The sequence below is a fragment of the Macaca thibetana genome, chromosome 9, assembly GCF_024542745.1.
Source record: "Macaca thibetana thibetana isolate TM-01 chromosome 9, ASM2454274v1, whole genome shotgun sequence".
Taxonomy (NCBI): domain Eukaryota; kingdom Metazoa; phylum Chordata; class Mammalia; order Primates; family Cercopithecidae; genus Macaca; species Macaca thibetana.
The window spans coordinates 90,886,669-90,911,317 of NC_065586.1; positions in this window are offsets into that span (position 1 = coordinate 90,886,669).

Sequence of the window (24,649 nt, forward strand, 5' to 3'; positions counted from 1 at the left end):
GTACTTTTATTACTTCATGTTTCCAACTTAGAACCAGGTAAAGAAGCATAAATATATGCTTTCATATTGCTGCTCATGTGCTCTGTCATGCTTCTCTCTTCAAACATGAACGAATTTCTCTTTTTTTTTTTGAGATGGTGTCTCACTTTTGTTGCCCAGGCTGGAGTGCAATGGTGTGATCTTGGCTCACTGCAATCTCCACCTTCAGGGTCCAAGTGATTTTCCTGCTTCAGCCTCCCAAGTAGCTGGGATTACAGGTGCCCACCACCACACCAGGCTAATTTTTGTATTTTTAGTGGAGACAGGGTTTCACCATGTTGGCCAGACTGGTCTTGAACTCCTGACCTCAAGTGATCCAGTCACCTCAGCCTCACAAAGTGCTGGGATTATAGGCATGAGCCACTACGTTTGGCTGTACAAAATTTCTAAGAAGAATTACCAGGATTTTATCTTTCTCAATTTCTCCTATATTATTTTACTTTTAACATAAGTGGGATGATAATTTTATGCTATGGCCCTAATATAATCAGCCTCATGTCATCTCCAAAGCATAGACAACTAAGTATCTTATGTTAAATTATATTCACCACTCTTCCTGTCTTCTACTTGAAATGTAAGAAATAAGAAGTAACATAACTCATTATGCTTCTCACAGCTCATCTCCCAGAAGAAGTTACTTATACTTTGGAACATGTTTTAAAGATAATATGTGGGTGCAGGTGTACATGTACATCTATATATGTATGTGTACTTTATGTGTATTCACCCATTTTATATATTATATATAACTTATGCACATACACATATAGGGTTAAATGTTTATTTACAATATTGGGCTCATATCACACATCTTGTATTAAAACTTACTATTTTCCTATCAAGTAACATGCCAGCAAAACCTCTAAAGTGATAGAAACATAGGCAAATGATTCAGAGAGATAATAGAAGAGAAAGTGGATATGAGTATTACGTTAATGGGAAGAACCAAATGGAAATTACACATTATACCTTTTAAACCTTCTTCAGTGGGAAATGAAAATGTATTAATGTAGTGTTAGTAGAGGTGTTGGCAAACATCCCTAGGTGAGATACATCAAGGAGTTGTTAAGTCTGTTTTCTTCTGGAGACTGTAGTGAATAATCTGTTTTCCTGCCTATTTTAGCTCCTAATGGCTGCCTGCATTCCTTGGCTCATGAACTCTTCCTTCTTTCACTCCAAACACTTGCTTCTGTTGTCACATCTCCTACTCCTACTACTGACTCTTATTCTCACATCTCCCTTACGTTAGAAATGCAAAATGTTTTTTCCCTGGTACCGCAAATAAATAGCACTCAAACATAAATTTAATTTTCTCAGCAAGGCAGTTTTTACTTTCTGCAGAAAGAGTGCTCCTTGTAGATGGAACAAGGGTGAGAGCACACATGTACAGAGGAGGGGAAGAGGTTCTTATTCCTGATGGAGATAGCCTCTACTGCTGTGTCATCCCCCTGTTTTCTAGAGTTGGACTGCATAGTCTAAACTAATTTCGACTGGTTATTTTAAAAAAGAGCAAGAGTATGAGCCAGAGTGGTGAGGCATGTAGTTTGGCAGGAAGGGCAGTTACAGAACTAGTGGCTCAGGGTGAGTCAGGATGGAGCAGGTGACCGGGGTGACTCATTTCAAAGCAAGTGACCAGGGGAACAGATGTGAACTACTGATTAGGACTGGAGGGAAAGTTGTTTACTGAAATTAGAAGCAACTGGGTGAAGGGAACCAGGAAGTTAAACTTTAAAATGGAGAATCAATAATAGAGCTGAACATACTGACATGCTGATTCTTTGAAGAGAAACTTGGGGTTCACTATATTTAACAATTCTTCATCTTGAATTTTTCCAATTCTTTCTCTTCAAACTTCCTTAATATGTCTTGGCTTAGCTGTTTGGCATGATTCTCTAAAAGAAAAAGCTTCTCTGAATAAGGTGGAGGACAATTAAGGGACGTTTTAGTAAGTGCTGCCTGTATGAGTCTGTGCATCAGCCCACAGATGCATGGTATGACACAACACCCAACAAGAATGAATATGCCCACTACGGCCATGAGAGAAGTAAGAACTGAGGCTATGATTTTTTTTCCATTTACTGAATGATTTTTCTAGCCACCTTTTAAAGCGGTCATTTACCCCTGAGTTTTTGGTTAACTCACTGGACAGAGCAGTTAGACCTTGCAATGCATTTGTTATACTTCCATCAGGGGCAGTATTATTTGGGATGAAGGTACAACATTGAGTTTTAATCATGAGGCAAACTCTTCCTCTTTCTGCTGATATAATGTCTAAGGCTATTCTATTTTCCCAAGCCATCTGGCTAGCAGCCCCTAATTTCTCTGCTATTTCTTTAACAGCATCTCTAGTGTAGTTAATAAACCACTGTTGACCATAATAGATGTAATTTATCCAGACTACATTTTTATTAATTTTCACCCACCAGAATATTGACTGAAATCCTGAAGTTATTTGATCATGGGTTTTAAATTCATCTGGCACTCCTCGTTGAGCTCTAATAGCATTTATATAAACAAGGGGGTCAAAGGACCCACATAGGGTACTTCTTCCTTTACAATTTTCTCTTTTCTTTGTAATTGTGTTGACGGAATGCTAGAGTCAAAGGGAAAGCAAATTGGACTAGAGCACAAGAGCTGCTCTAATTACTTGGCAGAGTACCCAGCAATAGTCCCCCATACTACCACCACACTTATGCTCAGGGATGAACAAGGACAGACTGATTGGTAAGCTCTTGAAGAGGCTTGGTTTCACTACACCCTGTTAAATCTTCAAGGAATGCTAACTTTTCCCCCTGCCGTGAAAGGCATGAGGTGAAGTTAATATCAGGGGCTGGAGGCCAGATGGCCCTTGAGGGCTGACCCACAGGGCTCTTAACCTCAGGGTAAAGCAGTAAAAGAGTCTTGCATGACCCATCACCCCAGGTTGTGGGGTTCTGGAAAAGAGCTACCATACAACTCATGCCCAGTCCCTGAGACGACCATCCAAGTAGAAAGGGAACATCTGGGTGTCTGGCCTGCCTATCGCACAAGCGTTTCAGTCACTTTTGTTTAGTGTGCAAACAGAATATTTTATCCATTCCAGCCAAGCATTTGCATCTTGATACCCTTTTTCAATTGCTATAGTTTGTTTTAAATAGTTAACCTCTACAACAACTACTTTGATTTTATCATCGGGTATATAACAAGAGAAGGTTTGGTTAGGGGAGAATGTAGGAGAGGGAGAAAAGGGTGCAGGAAGTGAGGAGGCAATGAAGCACATTTCAAAGGATCCTGAGACTTCTGCTCCTATACCACAGAAATGGCTTAACGAAGGGAAGAACTCTGGGGAGCAGAGGCAGTAATCTGTACTGGATTACATTGGTTTAGCTGACAGTGGGGAGGGATAACTCCTTTAGTAAAATGAATATATGGTTTTAAGAAATTGCAGGTACTGGTTGGGGTGGTCCATCCTTGCTCTTTAGTATTTTATAGAGCATTGAACCAACTTTGGCAGAGAAGCTCTGATCTAGGAGGACAAGATTTCCAGTTAATACTGGAATCTTCATCAAACTCTTCTCAAACTAACTTATCCCTGTTAACAGATTTTTAGTCTGAGGAGAGCTAGGAAGGATAAAGTACTTTTCTGAAGTGGAGAGTTGCCTCTAACTTGGCAAGTCTCCACAGGGTGTAACAAGGCAATCATCAAAAGTAACAGTTTGAGGCAAAATTGACTTGGTACATCAATAACTAGGTGGTCAGCAATAGAGCAAGGAAAGAAGAAGGAGTAACAGAGTAGATGAAAGGAGTTAAATTTTTCTTAGCTTTAGTTCGATACGGTTTTCCCCTCAGACTATGGCCCATGACTCTGGAAGGGGCGGCACTTTCTTGACTAGGGTGTGATGGGTCCATCCTTTTTCTGCTGTCCAGACTGCAGTTTCGGGAGTTAGGAGCACTAGGTAAGGTCCTTCGAAGGCCGGTTCGAACCTTTCATTTTCTTCAACTTTTGACAATGACGTGGTCCCCAGGCTGACGTTGGTATGCTGGAAACTCTAGGGGTGGCACCTGTGCTAAAAGACCTTTTGTTCTGAGGGAAGGGAAAGTGGAAGATAAACCAAGTATATAATTTCTGAGAAACTGATCTTTTGTTTCAAATGTAGGGAGATCAGTAGTTGAAAGTAGATAAGGCAATCTATAAAGCATCTCATAAGGGGATAGGCCTATGTCTTTTCAGGGAGCAATTCAGACTCTCAACAGCGTAATAGGCCTTCTTACCTTACTTGTTGAAGGTAGGTGTCAGAGAGTATGATATTCACATGTTATATCCAGTACCTGAGCTCATTTCTTAATGACATGTACAGTGAAATGAGTCCTATTATCTGAATCAATGTTTTCTATTAATCTAAACTTAGGTATAATATTTTCAGCTAATGCCTTGACTACACTATTAGCAATTGGACTTGAAAAGAAAATAGCTTCTACCCAATGAGTAAGGTGATCTACTATTACTAATAAATACTTTAGACAATCAATTGGAGGCATCTCTATGCAAGCAATCTGGATATTCTGGAATGGCGTTAAGCTTGGATTCCTTCCCCTGAGGATTAATGTTTCTATAGCTTGTTTATTAGTTTTCTTATATGCTAAGCAACTGTCTGTAACTTGTTTGGCCAGGGTATAAATTTCTATACCACTATAAACTCTGAGAACTACATCACACATGCCTTGGGGTCCCCAGTGGGTCCCTTGATGCAGTTGGAACAATATTTCCCCTCGTAAGATGTTTGGATAACATTTTTCTCTGGTTTAGCACTCTCCTTTTTCCTTCTGAATTTTTTTAGCACCTATTTTTATTAGTTTTTAGACAAAGAAAGCCAAATGTCATTTTATATTTGACAATGCTTTCTGTAAGATTTTATAGCAGATAAGCTAAATTTTACCTTTATATTAGTATACTATTAATGTTAAACTCAATTTTTGTAAAACCTTGTAGACATTATTTATCCAATTTTAATGTCTGACCATAAGGTAAGATTTTTATAGAGTCTTTTTAACCCTTTATAATTTTTGTTAAAGAGCAGGTTAGTGCTTAAAAAAAAACTGTTATGCTTTTTATGTCTGGTTCACAGAAAAACTGGATGATACCCCTTTAACTTTAGCCAATGTTTACCACAGAATTTCCTTTATAATTAATGTTTCAAAGTTTGCTTAAGCCTTCAAAACAATTTTTTAAATCTTTAATGTAGGTAAAATTCACATTTTTATGCCTCCTTATAATCCTTTTACCAAAAGTACATTTTACTTTCCTTACACACCTTGCACGTAAACTGTTTCTTCAATAGTTTTACATTCAAGAGGTCTAATTACTTTCAATTTATACAATAATTCTTGCATAAATTCCCTCTTATAGCATTTTTCATGACTTTCACAGACAGTCTTTGACATGGCTCAACTTTCTGACTTGTAAACATCCCTTTCTTGAAACAACCAATTAATCTATTTTAGGACAAGAAGTTACCACATAACATTTCTTTTACATAAATTCTCTCCTCCCCCCCTTTTTTTTGGTCAAAGATGATAACTGTTCTTTTCCAAAGTGAACTTCCTTCATGTCCATGGACTAGATTGCCTAAGGCCACAAGATTGAAAGTTAGGATAATACATGTTACACTGTTAATTTTTAGCTAACTTTACTTTTGTTGAAAACCTTGTAAGTTTGGGATTTTTATTATCCTTTGCTATTAATAAGACTTCATTTGGTCTAAATTTTTTTCCCAAAGTATAAGCCACTTCAAAGGCATACTTAGAACTGGTGTAGATGGTTCTTCCCTGGTTCTGTGAGTACTTTAAGGCTTGGCTGAGTGCAAACAGCTCACACGTTTGAGCAGACCAATTATTATACAATTTTCCTAACTCTATTTTTACAAGAGTTTCCCAATCAATTACTGAATACCCATTCTTTCTTTTTCCCTCAATCACCCAGGTGGCACCACCTATAAATAAGTGTTGTCCCATCCTGAAGGGAGTTCCTCTTAGGTCTGGTTGGGCCTTTGTAAGGTAATTAATTAAGATTTAGATCCCCTGTTAGGAAACCTGCTGCATTAAGTGAATTATCAGTGGCTAACGTGAAATCACACTTTTCTAACAGAATAGCATCATACTTCAAGATTCTTTTTTTTGTTTTAACTTTTCCAAAACTCTTTACTAAATATGCCTCAGATTACCACACTTAATGACCTTCATTGTTTAAAAAAAAAATACTTCAAGATTCTTGAGTCAGTAAGCTACCTTTTTGCTTTTTTTGACTTAGGATAGTTCTGAATTGGTAAGGTGTGCTCACAATGAGGTTTCCTCTAAAAGTTATTTTTCTACTTTCTTCTGTTAGCAAAGCAGTTGCAACTAAAGACTGAAAGCATTTGGACCATCTGCAGGTTACTAGGTTAAGAATTTTTGATAGGAAGGCTACGGGTTGTCAGTGCTTTTGGGTACTTCTAAGGCTACGCCCTTGTTTACACTGAAAACAAGATGGAATGGCTGTTTCAGGAAGGTAAAGCTAGGACGGGGCAGTTACTAATAGATGTTTTGACTTTTCCACCTGTTGGATTTCTGGTATTTGGCAAATGACGGTGTTTGGCCCATCTTGTGTGAGGTTTTTTTAATAAGGGTTTTGTTTTTAGGGCATAAGAGTCTATCCATAGATGACAGTTTCCAACTAATCTTGAAATTTTCTAAGTGCTTGTTTAGTCTCTAGCAGAGGCATGGATATGATGCCTTCAATCTGTTCAAGCTTAATTTACTGTTTACCTTTGGTAATTAAATGACTTGTTCTAATATTTGACTAAATAAATTTGGAGACTCTGTAAACCCTTGGGGTAAGATTGTCTATGGGTATTGGCTATTTTCAACTGGAGTGAGGGTCTTCTCACTCAAAGGCAAATAGGTCCTGGCTCTCCTCTGCCAATGGACAAGCCCAGAAGGCATTTTAAAAATCTATTATCGTAACAACAGGGTGGGTCATTTGAACTGTCTGATTAATACCTCTAAGGTCTTGCACTTACTGGTGTGACCCATCTGGCTTCTTTACAGGCAGTATTGGAGTGTTATAGGGTCACGAAGAAGGCCTTCAATGATCACTTACAGGTTTTAAATTTACCCCGGCTTTTAAAGGAATAGGGTACATTGCTTTCACTTTACTACTCTCTCTCTCTCTGTCTCTGTATTTTTTTTATCCTTCTAATATTTTAACATTAGGCCTAGGGGATTATTAGGGGGAATATTATTGTTGTTAGCTTTATCCTTCACCTTACTTGGGGTATTTTCCGTTTGGGGGGTTAGGCTCAATTTCCCTTACCAGAAATGTTTCACATTTTGGGGTGAGGCTCAATTCCCTTACTGGAAATACCTTGCCTTTTTGGGTGAGGCTCAATTTCCCTTACTAGAAATGTCTCACCTCTTTTTCATCCCCAAGATATCCTGACTAAGGAATACTTCATTGCCCCCCACGGCTTTTCTTTCCTTAGTCCCAACTAAGGAATGCCTTACCACCCCTGTAGCTTCTCTTTCCTTGGTATGTCCCAACCAAGGAATGCTTCATTGCCCCTGCGTTTTTTCTTTCCTTAGTCCTGACCACCAAGGAAATACTTTACCATTTCCTCCAGTGTTTCCTTCCTTGGCTTGTGCAGGAAGTTGTCTGGTCCACGAGGTACGTGAGGATCCTTTACTCCAGGTCACCAGCCCGTTTCTTTCCGCCTTGCTGAGAGTTCGGGTTTATTCAACACAGCAGGGTTTCAGTTCCTCACCCCTGAGGTCACCACAATGAGGCAGCAGGGCGCCTCCTTATGAGAGAAGACTGGAGACCACCCCCAGAGGAGAATAGGTCCCCGTACGGGCCACCAAATTGTTAGAAATGCAAAATACTTGTTCCCTGGTCCTGCAAAGAAATAGCGCTTGAATATAAATTTAATTTTCTCAGCAAGACAATTTTTATCTTCTGCAGAAAGAGTGCTCCTTGCAGGTGGAACAATGGCGAGAGCACACCCGTACTGAGGAGGGGACGAGGTTCTTATTCCTGATGCAGGTAACCTCTACTGCTGTATCATTCCCCTATTGGCTAGGGTTGGACTGCACAGTCTAAGCTAATTCTGATTGGCTATTTTAAAAAAGAGCAGGCGTATGAGCTGGAGTGGTGGGGTAAGTAGTTTAGGGGGAAGGGCGGTTACAGAACTGGTGGCTCAGGATGAGTCAGGATGGAACAGGTGACCAGGGGTGACTCGGGTCAAAGGAAGTGACAAGGAGAACAGATGTGAACTGCTGATTGGGACTGGTAAGAAAGTTGTTTACTGAAACTGGGAGCAAGGGGGCAAAGAGAATCAGCAAGTTAAACTTTAAAACAGAAAATCAAAGAATAAGATAGCTGAACATACTGACTCTTTGAAGAGAAACTTGGGATTCACTATATTTAACACTTATGTAAAGACCCTTGTGATTACATGAAACCCACCAGCTTAATCTCTTTATGTCAAGACATTATTTAGCCTACCATACTATTATTATACCCATTTGAACACTCAAACAACTGCACTGATGATCTGTTAAGTATCTTGTTCAACGTGACACAGCTTTTTAAGTGTCAGAGCCAACAGTTGAAAAATGACAATCTGACTGGAAAGTAGAAGGTGCTAACAACTTTGCTAAATCTCTGCGTTTATTTTTATTGTTTATATTTCATCCCTAAAATATATGTTTCATATGAGCAGAGAACTTTCTTTGGCTCACTAACGAATACCAGCCATCTGAAACACTGTTTAGAAGATATTGGCTAAATAAATACTAGATAAATTAATGACTACTTAGTGAATGAATGAATGAATGTGGCAAAAAAGAGCGTGTGAATTTGTTTATTCTCTTATAAAGCCAATGGGACTATATTCATAGAAATGTGTATAAACACCTCCATCCTTCAAACAGTTTCACTTCTTGAGTATAATGGATATCACTGAATGTATATATTAATTACTCTATATATGAATGCTTATTTTATGATTGTTTGTAATAGATTTGAAACAAAAATCTTCCTGGAGGTTGTAAATAAATTATGGTGGATCTTAAAAATGGAAAAGTATGCATAGTTTCAAATGATTTTCATAATTATATAATGATGAAGTATTTATTGTATGGCAGACACTATTTTAATCATATGAAAACATTAATTAATTTAGTTCTTATAACAATACAATGAATTTGGTACAATTATAATTCATCTTCATTTAACAGATAAGGTCGTGGAGGAATAGAGATGTTTATTAACGTGTCCAATGTCACAAGGCAAATAAGTGACACAGATGGGGTAAATAGAAGATCTGACTCCAGAGTCTACTCCCAAACTCTATTTCTGGGGAGTCTCATCTGTACAGTCCTTCTAGGCTCTGGCTCTGAGAGACATGGCCTCCCTTCTTCCGCCTCATGCTATCCTGATATCTATGTTCTCCTTTCCATTGCTCTTCAATGCTATTCCAGATCTGGGTAGAAAAGCCTTAGCTTCACAGTCCCTCAATAATAATGAAATGGGTGTTTCCTTATCCCCCTCGCAGGATGTGTGACAGTGGTGTGGCTCACCTCCTTGGTGCTTCGCTGCTCAAGGGAGCATGCAGATGGGCAGGTACAGAGGCTGTGGGGAGTGCTTTTTGGACTCTGGCCCCATGGCAGCATCTAGGGGTGTCTGTGACTCCTGAAGCCCAAGTGGGCTGTGTTACAGTGTGCTTTTTCAGCTTTGCTCTCTGCACATGGCTTGTGTTAATCAGCTGAGCTAGACCCTCTGCCTTATTGTAAGGACATAGGGCTTTCTGTATCCTGGGTTCTTGCCCTAGTTACCAGAGAAATGAGATCCCATGTGGGTTTGGAGGATGAGTGCAAAGTTTCATTGTGTGGTGGAAGTAGCTCTCAGAGAGATGGATTAAGATTTAGAGGGAGATGGGGTGGGAAGTGGTCTTCCCTTGGAATAGGGCTGGTCAGTGGCTGGACTCTCCTCCAAGCACCCCCAGATGAATTTCCCTTGGCAGCATACTATCTGTACCCCAATAACTTATGGAAAAATAAAAAAGAATAAATAAATCTGTAACATTAAAAAATAAATAAATAAAACTGATGCACCCCTCCCCCGCAAAAAAAGAAAAGAGCACAGGGAACAACATAAGGGCTTACATAGTGCTAGTAAGAATTTCTGTAACCATCCTCCAGAGAGAAATACCTCTAATTCATTGGATATCAGGTAGAGTGTTCAAAGAGTATTTCCTCAGTAAAAGGGAAAAAAATAATCCATAGGCTAAGAGCTGCTCTGATGTGCTCTAATAAAGTTAAATACAAACTTCAAAAGGATAAAACTGTTTTCTAGTAACTTAACTACATTTTGGAAGAACACACAAAAGTATTTATAAGATCATACAAATTTTCTGCAGCCTTAACATAAAATCACAATGGTTTTTATCCAAACAAGAATTATCAGACATGCAAGCAAAAGGGAAGATATGAGAAAAAAAAGTAATATATAGAAATAGGTTTAAAAATTATGACAAGGAAAATAAGATAGTTATAACTGAATATCTAGCTTCCATGTGTTCAAGAAAGCAGAGGGAAGATTGGCCATACTACTTATCAAAAGGGGATATATTAAAAAGAAACACAGATTGGAAACCTAGAGAAAAAAATGCAAGGTCTGAAATGAAAAGCACACTGGATTGAATTGTAGATTAGAAACTACAAAAAAAAAAATAAGTGAATTTGAAGACGTAAGAGAAGAAACTATTCTAAATTAAACAAAGGGAAAAAAAAAGACTGAAATAAATTGCTGGGTATATACCCAAAGGATTGTAAATCATGCTGCTATAAAGACACATGCACACGTATGTTTATTACGGCACTATTCACAATAGCAAAGACTTGGAATCAACCCAAATGTCCATCAGTGACAGACTGGATTAAGAAAATGTGGCACATATACACCATGGAATACTATGCAGCCATAAAAAAGGATGAGTTTGTGTCCTTTGTAGGGACATGGATGCAACTGGAAACCATCATTCTCAGCAAACTATCACAAGAACAGAAAACCAAACACCGCATGTTCTCACTCATAGGTGGGAACTGAACAATGAGATCACTTGGACTCGGGAAGGGGAACATCATACACCGGGGCCTATCATGGGGAGGAGGGAGGGGGGAGGGATTGCATTGGGAGTTATACCTGATGTAAATGACGAGTTGATGGGTGCTGACGAGTTGATGGGTGCAGCATGCCAACATGGCACAAGTATACATATGTAACAAACCTGCACGTTGTCCACATGTACCCTAGAACTTAAAATAAAATAAAAAAAGACCAAAGAATAAATAAGTGGTGGGACAACTTCAACTAGATTTTAAAACGTGCAATCATTGCTCATAAATGTGGATAAAAGAAATATGGAAAATATAATAGCTATATTTTCCCCAAAAGGCAATCTTAAAAGCAACCAAAAGGGATTTTAAATGTGGGCAAGTGAAATTAAGGTGTATGGTCTTTCTTAGTTCTCTTTTTGCTTTTTTTTTTTTTTTTTTTTTTTTAATGCACACAGTGTTAAGTTGTTGTCAGCTTAAAATAATGCATTATAAGGTAGTATTTTCAAGTGCCATGGTAACCTCAACCCCCCACCCAAAAAGAAAAAAAATACAATGGAGACACAAAAGTTAAAAGCATGACACTAACTTATATTGTAATGGAAAAATAATCTTCATTAAAAGGAAGACAAGAAAAAAAAGAAAGAAAGAAGGAAGAAAAGACTAAAAAACAAACAAAAGCAAAGAACAAAATGACAGGAGTAAGTCCTTACTTATCAATAATAATATTGAAAGTAAATGGACTAAACTCTTCAATCAAACTTTGTAGAGTGGCTAAATGGATTAAAAATAACCCAGTGATCTGTGGCCTAAAAGAAACATATTTCACCTATAAAGACACATAGACTGAAAATAGAGAGATGGAAAAAGATATTCCAAGCCAATGAAAACCAATAAAGAGCAGCATTGCTATACTTATATCAGACAAAACAGATTTCAACACAAAAACTATAAGAGACAAAGAAGGTCATTATATAATGATAATGGGGTCATTCAGCAAGAGGATGTAACAATTTTAAATATATATTCACCCAACACTAAGGCATCCAGATGTACAAAGAAAATATTAGAGCTAAAGAGGAAAATAGGCCCCAATAAAATAATAGGAGATTTCAACTCCTCACTTTCAATATTGGACAGAATTCCAGACAGAAAATCAATAAAGATACATCAAACTGAATCTGCACTATAAAACAAATGGATCTAATAGATATTTATAGAACATTTTATTCAAGAGCTACAGAATACACATTCTTTTCTTTAGCACACAGATCATTCTCAAGGATAAACTATATGTTAGGTCACAAAATAGTTCTTAAAACATTCACATAATTTGAAAGAATATCAAGCATCTTTTTTGGCTGCAATAGAATAAAACTAGAAATCAGTAACAAGGGGAATTTTGGAAACTATTCCTATACATGGAAATTAAACAGTATGCTCCTGAATGACTAGTGAGTCCATGAAGAGATTAAAAAGGAAATTGAAAAATTTCTTGAAACAACTGATAATGGAAACACAGCGTATGAAAACCTGGGGTCTACAGCAAACTAGTACTAAGACGGAAGTTTATAGTTACAAGTTCCTACATTAAAAAGAGGAAAAACTTCAAATAAACAATCTAATGATGCATTTTAAAGAATTAGAAAAGCAAGAGCAAACCAAACCCAGAATTAGTTGGAGAAAAGAAATAATAAAAATCAGAGTAGAAAGAAATGAAATTGAAATGAAAAACAATACAAAAGGAAAACTGATGGACCCAAAGGAAAATACTAAGAGAAACAGACAATTGGGATTCTCACAGTGGAAATATAAGTTGTCAACAATGACATCGGTACAAGACATATAATGTAAACCTTGATGCATAAATACAGATTTTGGATAAGTTATTTTTAAAATAAATATATGAAAAAAGATCAATGAAGCAAAAAGTTGTGTTTTTTTTTTTTTTGCGGGGGCGGGGGGAAGTTAAACAAATTGATGAACCATTAGCCAGACTAAGTAGGAAAAAAGTAAGAAAAGCCATATGAATGAAATCAGAAATAAAAAAGGAGATATCACAACTGATACCAAAGAAACTTGAAGGATCATTAGTGGCTGATATGAGCAACTATATGACAATAAATTATGAAATCTAGAAGAAATAAACAAATTCCTAGATATATAGAACATACCAAGACCAAACCATGAAGAAATAAAAAAGCGTGAACAGACCAATAACAGGTAACAAGATGGAAGTCGTAATAAAAAGTTTTCCACTAAAGAAAGACCTGGGACCTGACAGCTTCACTGCTGAATTCTACCAAATACTTAAAGAAGAATGAATACCAATCCTACTCAAAACATTCCAAGAAACAGAGGAGATGGGAAGACTTCCATAGTCATTCTTTGAGGCTGGTATTACTTTGATACCAAAATCAGACAAAGACACACACAAAAAGAAAACTGTAGCTCAATATCTCTGATGAATATCGATGCAAAAATCCTCTACAAAATACTAACAAGGTGAATTCAACAATACATTATAAAGATCATTCATCATGACCAGGTAGAATTTATCCCTGGAGTGTAAGGATGGTTCTACACACTCAACTCAATCAATGTGATACATTATATTCACAGAATGAAGCATTAAAAACAATATAATCATTCCAATTGATGCTGAAAAAGCATTTGATACAACTTAACATCACTCCATGAAGAAAACTCTCAAAAAACTGGGGATAGAAGGAACATACCTCAATGTAAAATCCATATACAACAGACACGCAACTAGTATCATATTGAATGGGGAAAAACTGAAAGCCTTTTCTCTAAGATCTGAAACACAGTAAAGATGCCCACTGTCATCATTGTTACTCTAGATAGTACTGTAGTCTAGCTAGAGCAATCAGACAAAAAAAAAAAAAAAAAAAAAAAAAAAAAAGACATAAAAGCCATCCAAATTAGAATGGAAGATGTCAAATTATCTTTATTTATTTTTCCATTAGTTATTGGGGTACAGGTGGTATTTGGTTACACGAATAAGTTCTTTAGTGGTGATTTGTGAGATTTTGGTGCATCCATCAGCTGAGCAATATACACTGTACCATATTTGTAGTCTTTTATCCCTCACCCCCTTCCCATTCTTTCCCCCAAGTCCCCACAATCCATTTTATCATTCTTATGACTTTGCATCCTCATAGCTTAGGTCCCACATATCAGTGAGAACATATGAAGTTTGGTTTTCCATTCCTGATCTACTTCACTTAGAATAATAGTCTTCAATCTCATCAGGTTGCTGCAAATGCTGTTAATTCACTCCTTTTTATGGCTGAGTAGTATTCCATCATATATCTTTATGATGGTATGTATACATGATGGTATATATATATGTGGTGTGTGTGTGTGTGTGTGTATACACACCCCACATATACACACACCACAGTTTCTTTATCTACTCTTTGATTGATGGACATTTGGGTTGGTTCCATAATTTTGCAATTGTGAATTGTGCTGATACAAACATGCATGCATGTGCAAGCATCTTTTTCATATAGTGACTTCTTTTCCTCTGGATAGATACCCAGTAGTGAGATTGCTGGATCAAATGGTAATTCTACTCTCAGTTCTTTAAGGAAGCTCCACACTGTTTTCCATAGTGGCTGTACTAGTTTACATTCCCACCAGCAGTGTAGAAATGTTTCCTGATCCCCGCATCCATGCCAACATCTACTGTTTTTTTATTGTTTTGATTATGGCCATTCTTGCAGGAGTGAGTTGGTATTGCATTGTGGTTTTGATTTGCATTTCCTTGATCATTAGTAATGTTGAGCATTTTGTTCATAAGTTTGTTGGCTATTTGTATATCTTCTTTTGAGAATTGCCTATTCATGTCCCTAGCCCACTTTTTGATGGGATTGTTTGTTTTTTCTTACTGATTTGTTTGAGTTTGTTGTAGCTTCTAGATATTAGTCATTCTTTAGATGTATAGATTGTGAAGATTTTCTCCCACTCTGTGAGTTGTCTGTTTACTCTGCTGACTGTTCCTTTTGCTGTGCAAAAGCACTTTAGTTTAATTAAGTGTGAACTATTTATCTTGGTTTTTATTGCATTTGTGTTTGGGTTCTTGGTCATGAAATCCTTGCATAAGCCAATGTCGAGAAGTATTTTTTTCAGTGTTATCTTCTAGAATTTTTACAGCTTCAGGTCTTAGATTTAAGTCCTTAATCCATCTTGAGTTGGTTTTTGTATAAGGTAAGAGATGAGGATCCAGGTTCTTTCTCCTACATGTAGCTAGCCAATTATCCCAATACCATTTGTTGAAAAGGGGGTCCTTTCCCTATTTTAGGTTTTTGTTTGCTTTGTCAAAGATTAATTGGTTGTAAGTATTTGGGTTTATTTCTGGGTTCTCTATTTTGTTCCATTTGTCTCTGTGCCTATTTTTATACCAGTGTCATGCTGTTTTGGTGATTATGGCCTTATAGTATAGTTTCAAATTGGGTAGCGTGAGGCGTCCAGATTTCTTCTTTTTGCCTAGTCTGCTTTGGCTATGTGGGTTCTTTTACGGTTTGGTTTGATATGAATTTTAGAATTGTTGTTTTTCCAATTATGTGAAGAATGATGGTAGTATTTTGATGGGACTTGCATTACATTTGTAGATTGCTTTTGGCAGTATGGTCATTTTCACCATATTCAATGTACCCATCCGAGAGCATGGGATGTATTTCCACTTGTTTGTCTCATCTATATTTCTTTCAGCAGTGTTTTGTAGTTTTCCTTGCAGAGGTCTTTTGACTTCTTGGTTAGGTATATGCTTAAGTATTTTATTTTATTTTTGCAGCTATTGTAAAAGGGGTTAGGTTCTTGATTTGATTCTCTGCTTGGTCGCTGTTGGTGTATAGGAGAGTTACTGATTTGTGTACATTTATCTTGTATCTGGAAACTTTACTGAAATCTTTTATCAGTTCTGGGAGCTTTCTGGGGAGTCTTTAGGGTTTTCAAGGTAAAGGATCATATTACCAGCAAACAGTGACAGTTTGACTTCCTCTTTACTGATTTGGATGCCCTTGATTTTTTTTCTCCGGTCTTATTGTTCTGGCTAGAACTTCCAGTACTATGTTGAAGAGGAGTGGTGAGAATGGGGATCCTTGTCTTGTTCCTGTTTTCAGGGGCAATGCTTTCAACTTTTTCCCACTCAGTATTATGTTGACTGTGGGCTTGTCATTGATGGCTTTTATTACATTGAGTTATGTCCCTTGTATGCCAATTTCACTGAGGCTTTTAATCATAAAGGGATGCTGGTTTTTGTCAAATGCCTTTTCAGCATCTAGTAAGATAATCATGTGATTTTTGCTTTTAATTCTGTTTATGTGGTGTATCACATTTATTGACTTGCATGTGTTAAACCATCCTTGCATCACTGGTATGATGCCCACTTACTCATGGTGGATTATCTTTTTGATATACTGTTGAATTATGTTAGCTAGTATTTAAGAATAATATAAATGAAGTATATAAATGAAGTATATCTTAAATGAAGTATATTCTTAAATGTTCTTTGGTGAAGTGTTCTGGAAGAGATAAACCACATTTATGCTATGGAGAAAGCATTGTTCTTTAACTCTTTCTGAAAATGAACTCAAATCTTGTGTTCATGATTTCTGATTTGAAAACAAACAAAGTTGAAGCAAAAGGATTAAGTGACCTTGTATACACACACTGTATGCACTGTTATGCCTATGTAAACACAGCACAGGTACACAGCAGCAATCTTGGCTCTCTCCTCCAAATAATCCCTCCTCTACATCAGGACTGACAATCACCACCTATAATGAAAGATCATGTCACCACTGAAATTTTCCAGTGTTATCTGTGAAGATGGCTGACTGTTAAGGTCAGTGATGCAGAGTAGAGTCATCCACCCTTGGTTCTTCTCACCTCCTGCACAAGACAGTGGGCTTCCCTTTGAACATGCTTCCCCAGTGCTCCTCTTCACTACCCCACAATTCCATAGGGTCATGAGCAAGAAGAGCCAGATCTCCTTACATGTCTTTTCATTGCTAAAAATGATCCTAACAGGAAGAGAAACAAAAACAAGGAGGGAGGTCCTAGGCAAGAAAGAGGGAGCTAATTTTCAACAGCCACACATATGGGCCAAGGTCAGTTTTCGGAGCTCTTCAAGTGTTTGCGCTCCATTCCCTTTCTGCCTCATTACCCATACAAAGGCGTGCTCACACACACACACACACACACACACACACACACCCCTACCAACTCCTTCCTTGCTTTTTTTGGATACTGGGAAAATACCTTTTCCAGAAAACTCCTCTCCATGATCAATTACCACTTCATATTCATGCAACTCCAGGATAAGCTTTATGTCAAAGTACACAGTGAACACTGGGACATAGACTTTTGAGAACTGGGAAAGGAGATATATATACACATATTTGATGATTACTTTAGTTGCCACTTATGGATGGCCTGCAATGTGCCATGAAATGGCCCAGACAACCGGTAGACATTAAAATTTATCCTCACATCAATACACTCAGCATGTTTATTTGCCTTGTTTTGCACATAAAAAAACTGAGGTCAGAGAATCTCAAATTCATTTTCAGGGTCCTAAGGTCAATATATAGAAGATCCACATTTGAATCTCTACTTATTCAAACTCTTACAGTTGAGCAATTCATCAGTACCCTCAAGGTAATCCTTCTTTTTTTGTGTGACTAACATGTTTTGTAATTCATATGTAGCATCATTTTTAATACACACATATTTCTATGAGATGAGCATTATTACCCCATTTTACAAAGGCAAGATTTTATTAATGATAAAGATGGTATTTTTATTTTATTTTGTTTTATTTTATTATACTTTAAATTCTGGGATACATGTGCTGAACGTGCGAGTTTATTACATAGGGATACATGTGCCATGGTTGTTTGCTGCACCTATCAACCCGTCATCTAGGTTTAAGCTCCACATGCATTAGGTATTTGTCCTAATGCTCTCCCTTCCCTTGTCCTCCAACCCCCGACAGAGCCCGGTGTGTGATGTTCCCCTCTCTGTGTCCGTGTGTTCTCATTGTTCAACTCCACTTATTAGTGAGAACATGAGGTGTTTGGTTTTCTGTTCCTATGTTAGTTTGCTGAGGATGATGGTTTCCAGCTTCATCCATGTGCCTGCAAAGGACATGAGCTAATCATTTTTATGGCTGCATAGTGTTCCATGGTGCACATTTGCCACATTTTCTTTATCCAGTCTATCATTCATTGGCATTTAAGTTGGTTGCAACTCTTTGCTATTGTAAACAGTGCTGCAATAAACATCCCTGACCATGTATCTTTATAGAAGAATGATTTACAATCCTTTGGGTATATACCCAGTATTGGGATTGCTGGGTGAGATGGTATCTCATTGTGGTTTTATTTGCATTTCTCTAACGACTAGTGATGATGAGCTTTTTTCACATGTTTCTTGGCTGCAGAAATGTCCTTTTGTGAAGTGTCTGTTCAGATACTTTGCCCACTTTATGATGGGGTTGTTTATTTCTTGTAAATTTGTTTAAGTTTTTTTGTATATTCTGGATATTAGCCCTTTGTCAGATGGATAGATTGCAAAAATTTTCTCCCATTATGTAAGCTGCTGTTCACTACGATGATAGCTTCCCTTGCTGAGCAGAAGCTCTTTAGTTTAATTAGCTCTCATTTGTCAATTGTGGTTTTTGTTGCCATTGCTTTTGGTGTTTTAGTCATGAAGTCTGTGCCCATGCCTATGTCCTGAATTGTATTGTCTAGATTTTCTTCTAGGGTTTTTATGATTTTAGGTTTTACATTTAAGTCTTTAATCCATCTTGTGTTAATTTTTGTATAAGGTGTAAGGAAGAGGTTCAGTTTCTGATTTCCTCATATAGCTAACCAGTTTTCCCAGCATCATTTATTAAGTAGGGAATCCTTTCTCCACTGCTTGTTTTTGTCAGGTTTATTGAAGATCAGATGATTGTAGATGTGTGCTGTTGTTTCTGAGGCCTCTGTTCTGTTCCACTGGTCTATCTATCCATTTTTGTACCAGTACCATTTTGTTATATTGCAAATACTAAGACAGAGCATCGGTATACTTCTGCTTTTATTTCTGGGGAAAGAAATATTCTGTGTGACTAACCTAAGCAGCATATGATTTCATAAATGGAATTTTAGGTCTGTCAGGAAAAAAAGTTTAGGTCAACTGATATGCAGTTTCTGCCAAACCATACAGTTGTTTTTGTTTTTGGTTTTGTTTTCTAACACTGTACTGTCCAGTTTCTCTTTTGGCTAACTTCATAATATAGTATATTTTTTAAAATTTAGTATAATTAGATATGCTGGCACATAATTTGTCAGATAATTGCATGAAATCATTTCTAGGAAAAGGACAACCAACCACTGGAATTCACTATTGAAAACTTGGTTGGCAATGTAGCTGATCTATTTGTTGCTGGAACAGAGACAACAAGCCACTCTGAGATATGGATCTCTGCATCTGTTGGTTACAGGTAGGACCACAGATGATGAACAAAGTGAATTTCAGAACAATGTTGAGAAGACAGTGCCAGTGTTTGTCATCCTGTTTCTCTCAGAGAAGCTTCATTCTTTAAATTTCTGTGTCATCAGCTGTAATCTGTCTAAATTTGATGACATGATTAAAAAGGACATCTTTGCACAATGGAGGAGGATGACTGAGATCAGTAAAAACAGTATGGCAGTAGCAAAATAAATAAAGCCCTGATGAAGTGTTTGGATTTCAGCAGAGGTAATATGTGGTAGGGAGAGTCAGCAAAATTGGCCTAGTATTGAATGTTGGTTTTCTTATGAAAAGTCCACTTTGAACAGTAGGTACATTCTTGAAGATATCTTTTCTCATTTTGAAAACTGCATGCTCTGATACTGGGGTAGGGAGATGAAAACGATTTTTGTTGAAGCACAAGTGGAATTCTAGAATTGTACTGAGGCATCCTGAGATAAATTCCAGTCTGGGAAGTAATCTAAAAGTTAGACACCTAAGAAACATGTTTCCATTTAAGCAGAGGCCATACCTAAAGGAATTTTATTATTCCAGAAGCGTGTTTCATAAAACTGCTATTTGACCAAATGGGAATATTTGGAAGTGGGGGGGGGGTTAATAATTGCTTCTTTCACATACAACTTTTCTTTAGAATTTACAATTTACCTTTAGAGTAAACTCTACATTTCCTTAGAATTTACATTTAAATAGTAAATGTAGCAGATTTTGTTTGGCAGCAGATAACATACCTTCTTCCCTGTGTCAGGATCCTACTGAAATTTCAATAACTAAATTACAAATTAAAATTAGCCTGTTGAAGTAAAAGGAGAGGAGAATAGAAAACAGCCTATAAGTCTCTGGCAAATTTCTGAGACATGGAGAGACAATGGAGGGCTGACAATTGAAACAGCATAGGGGATGCAGTTGTAACGTAAGTATCAGCAGAGGAAGATTTATCAAGAGGAGAAGCTAATCTATGTCACTATAATTCTCATAAGGTTCAGTATTTGGAGGCACCAAGGACCAAAGGTAGGGAATGAGACTGAAAAGGGAGCCTCTCCTACTCAGGTTTCCTCCATAACTCCTTTTACCAGGAACCTGATTTTTTCCCACTGGAAAAGGGAAGCACATTCTCCAGAGAAACAGAGCCTAAGAAGCCCTGTACTCGGGGACACTTTACAGGGCCAGGAAAGTGTGAGGTGTGAAGCCAGCCACTATTTTCTGGAAGAGATTAAAGATAATTGGTATAATTTTTTTTCTTAAATGTTGGAGGAATTCAAGAGTGAATATAATTAGGGCTTATATCTTTTTGCTTTGGAAGTTACTAATTATTGATTCAACTAAGTTAGTAAAAAAGGCTTAAGCAGATTATCTATTTTCTTTTGTCTGAGTTTTAGAATATTTGTCTTTAAGAAATTAATCGATTTCATTTGAATTACCGTGGTTGTGGGCAAAGAGTTGACCATAATATATATTTATTATCATTTCAATGTCTAAGGTATCAATAGTTATACCCCTTTTAATTTTGACGTTATTAAAATGTGTTTTCTCTCTTTTTGCTCTTGGTGAAACTGGCTAGATGTTTGTTAAATTTATTTTCAAAGAACAAGCTTTTGGTATCATACACATAGTTGGACCTTGTTTTTTATCCACTCTGATAGTTTGTGTCTTTTAGTTGGTGTATTTAGTTATGTTTAAAGTGATTTTGATATAGTGGGATTATATGTACCACATGTTTGTTGTGTGTTCCACTCATTGCCCTTGTTCTTTTCCTATTTTTGTCGTCAATTCTTGTTCTGCCTCCTGTGGTTTTAAATGAGCATTTTATATAATTTAATTTCCTCTTCTTAACACATAATATTTCAATATTTACTTTAGTAATTTCCCTAGAGTTTGCAATTTATATTTGTAATTAATCCAAGATCACTTTCAAATAACACTACACTGCTTCATGGGTAGTGCATCTATCTGTAACAAAGTATTCTTAACTCCTCCTTCCAATTCCTTATATCCTTACTGCCATTCATTTCACCTATCCATAAGCTATAATTACCAAATACATTGTTGTCATTATTATTTTGAACAGACTACTATCTGTCTGACAATTAAGAATAAGAAAAATAGCAGTTTTATATTGCTCTCAATTACTCCTTCTCTAACATTGTTCTTTTCTTTTTGTGGGTCAGTGTTTGGCTTATATCATTTTCTCCTTTCTGAGGAAATTTTTAACATTTCTTACAAGGCAGGAACTAAAGACAATTTTCTCAACTTTCTATGAGTGAGAGTCCTTATTTCTCCTTCAGTTAAGAAGGATAAGTTTTCTGGATACAGAAAGCAAAGTGGATGAGAATATTTTCCAACACTTTAAATATTTTGCTTCACTCTCTTCTTATTTGCATGAACTTTTAAGAGATGTTTGATGTAATTCTTATTCTCATTCCTAGATAGCTATGATGTTTTCTTCCCCTAGCTTCTTTCAAGATTTTTGCTTAGTCTTTATTTGCCTCATTTGAATATGATGTGCCTAGGTGTAGGCTTTTGGGTACCTAACCTACTTGGTGTTCTTTGAGGTTCTTGGATCTGCAGTTTGCTGTCTGTCCTTAATTTTGGGAAATTCTCAGTCATTACTGCTTCAAATATTGCTTCCGCAGAACACTTTGTTTTTAAATAAGCTTTTTTCATTGAAGTACAATATACATAGAAAAAGATGCACATGTTCTAAATGTACAGCTCAATGCATTAACATAAAGTGAATGTCTTTGTACAACCTACAAGTAAGGCATAAAAAAGAACTTTGTTTCTAAGGCATCCTCATTCTTTCTACTGCCACATCCTCTCTTAAGGTATCCACTATCATTCCACAGGTTAGTTTTTAAAAATTTTGTTGTATTATACAGTCAGGGTATACATGCTCATATTTCTTAAATGGGTATGTTGTGTACTGGTGGGGACTGGGCTTCTAGTGCACCCATTACCCAAATGATGAACATTACACCTGATAGGTAATTCACCAAACTTTGCCCCCCAGTACATCCTCCACACTTTTGGAGTTCCCATTGTCTATATTTTCATCTTTATGTTCATGTGTACCCACTGTTTAGCTCCCACTTACAAGTGAGACCATGTGTTATTTGATTTTCTGTTTCTGACTTAGTTCACATAAGATAATGGCCTCCAGCTCCTTTCAGGTTGCAGCAAAAAACATGATTTTGTTCTGTTTTTTATGACTATATGGTACTCCATGGTCTAAATACACCACATTTTCTTTACCTGAATAACCACTTATGGACATATAGGTTGGTTCCCTGAATTTGCTATTGTGAATAGTGTTGTGAGAATATTAATAAAGGTGTGTTTTTATATAATGATTTTTTTTCCTTTGGGTATATACCCAGTAGTGAGATTGCTGGATTGAATAGATTGAATCCTTTCCCCATTGCTTGTTCTTTTCAGGTTTGTAAAAGATGAGATAGTTGTAGATGTGTGGTGTTCTTTCTGAGGTCTCTGTTCTATTCCACTGGTCCACCGTTTTGGTACCAGTGCCATGCTGCTTTGGTTACTGTAGCCTTGTAGTATATTTTGAAGTCAGGTAGCATGATGCCTCCCACTTTGTTCTTTTTGCTTAGGATTGTCTTGGCTATGTGGGCTCTTTTTATGTTCCATATGAAATTTAAAGTAGTTTTTTCCAATTCTCTGAAGAAAGTCAATGGTAGCTTGAATGGGGATAGCATTGAATCTATAAATTACTTTGGGCAGTATGGCCATTTTCATGACATTAATTCTTCCTATCCATGAGCGTGGAATGTTTTTCCATTTGTTTGCATCCTCTCCAATTTCTTGAGGAGTGGTTTGTAGTTCTCCTTGAAGAAGTCCTTCACATCCCTTGCAAGTTGTATTCCCAGGTATTTTGTTCCCTTTGTAGCAATTATGAATGGGAGTTCACTTATGATTTGACTCTCTGTCTGTTACTGGTGTATAGAAATGCTTGTGATTTTTGCACATTGATTTTGTATCCTGAGACTTTGTGAATTTGCTTATCAGTTTAAGGAGATTTGGGGCTGAGAAAATGGGTTTTTCCAAATATAAAATCATGTCATCTGCAAACAGAGACAATTTGATCTTCTCTCCTTCTATTCAAATATCCTTTATTTCTTTCTCTTGCCTGATTGCCCTGGACAGAACTTCCAATACTGTGTTGAATAGGAGTGTTGAGAGAGGACATCCTTGTCTTATGCTGGTTTCAAAGGAAATACTTCCAGCTTTTGCCCATTCAGTATGATTTTGGCTGTGGGTTTGTCATAAATAGCTTGTATTATTTTGAGATACATTCCATCAATACCTAGTTTATTGAGAGTTTTAGCATGAAGGGGTGTGGAACTTTATTGAAGGTCTTTTCTGCATCTATTGAAATAATCATGTGGTTTTTGTCATTGGTTCTGTTTATGTGATGGATTACGTTTATTTATTCATTTATTTTGAGATAGAGTCTATCCCCGTTATGCAGGCTGGAGTGCAGTGGTGTGATTTCAGTTCACTGCAACCTGCGCCTCCCAGGTTGAAGTGATTCTGCTGCCTCAGCCTCCTGAGTATGTAGAATTATAGGCACATGCCACCACAACTGGCTAATGTTTGTATCTTTAGTACAGACGGGGTTTCGCCATGTTAACCAGACTGCTCATGAGCTCCTGACCTCATGATCCACCTGCTTTGGCCTCTCAAAGTGCTGTGATTACAACCGTGAGCAGCCTCACCTGGCCTACATTTATTGATTTGTGTATGTTGTACCAGGCTTTAATCTCACAGATGATGCCAACTTGATCATGGTGGATAAGCTTTCTGATGTGCTGCTGGATTTAGTTTGACAGTGTTTTATTGAGGTTTTTCACACTGATGTTCATGAGAGGTATTGGCCTAAAAGTTTATTTTATTGTGTCTCTGCCAAGTTTTGTTATCAGGA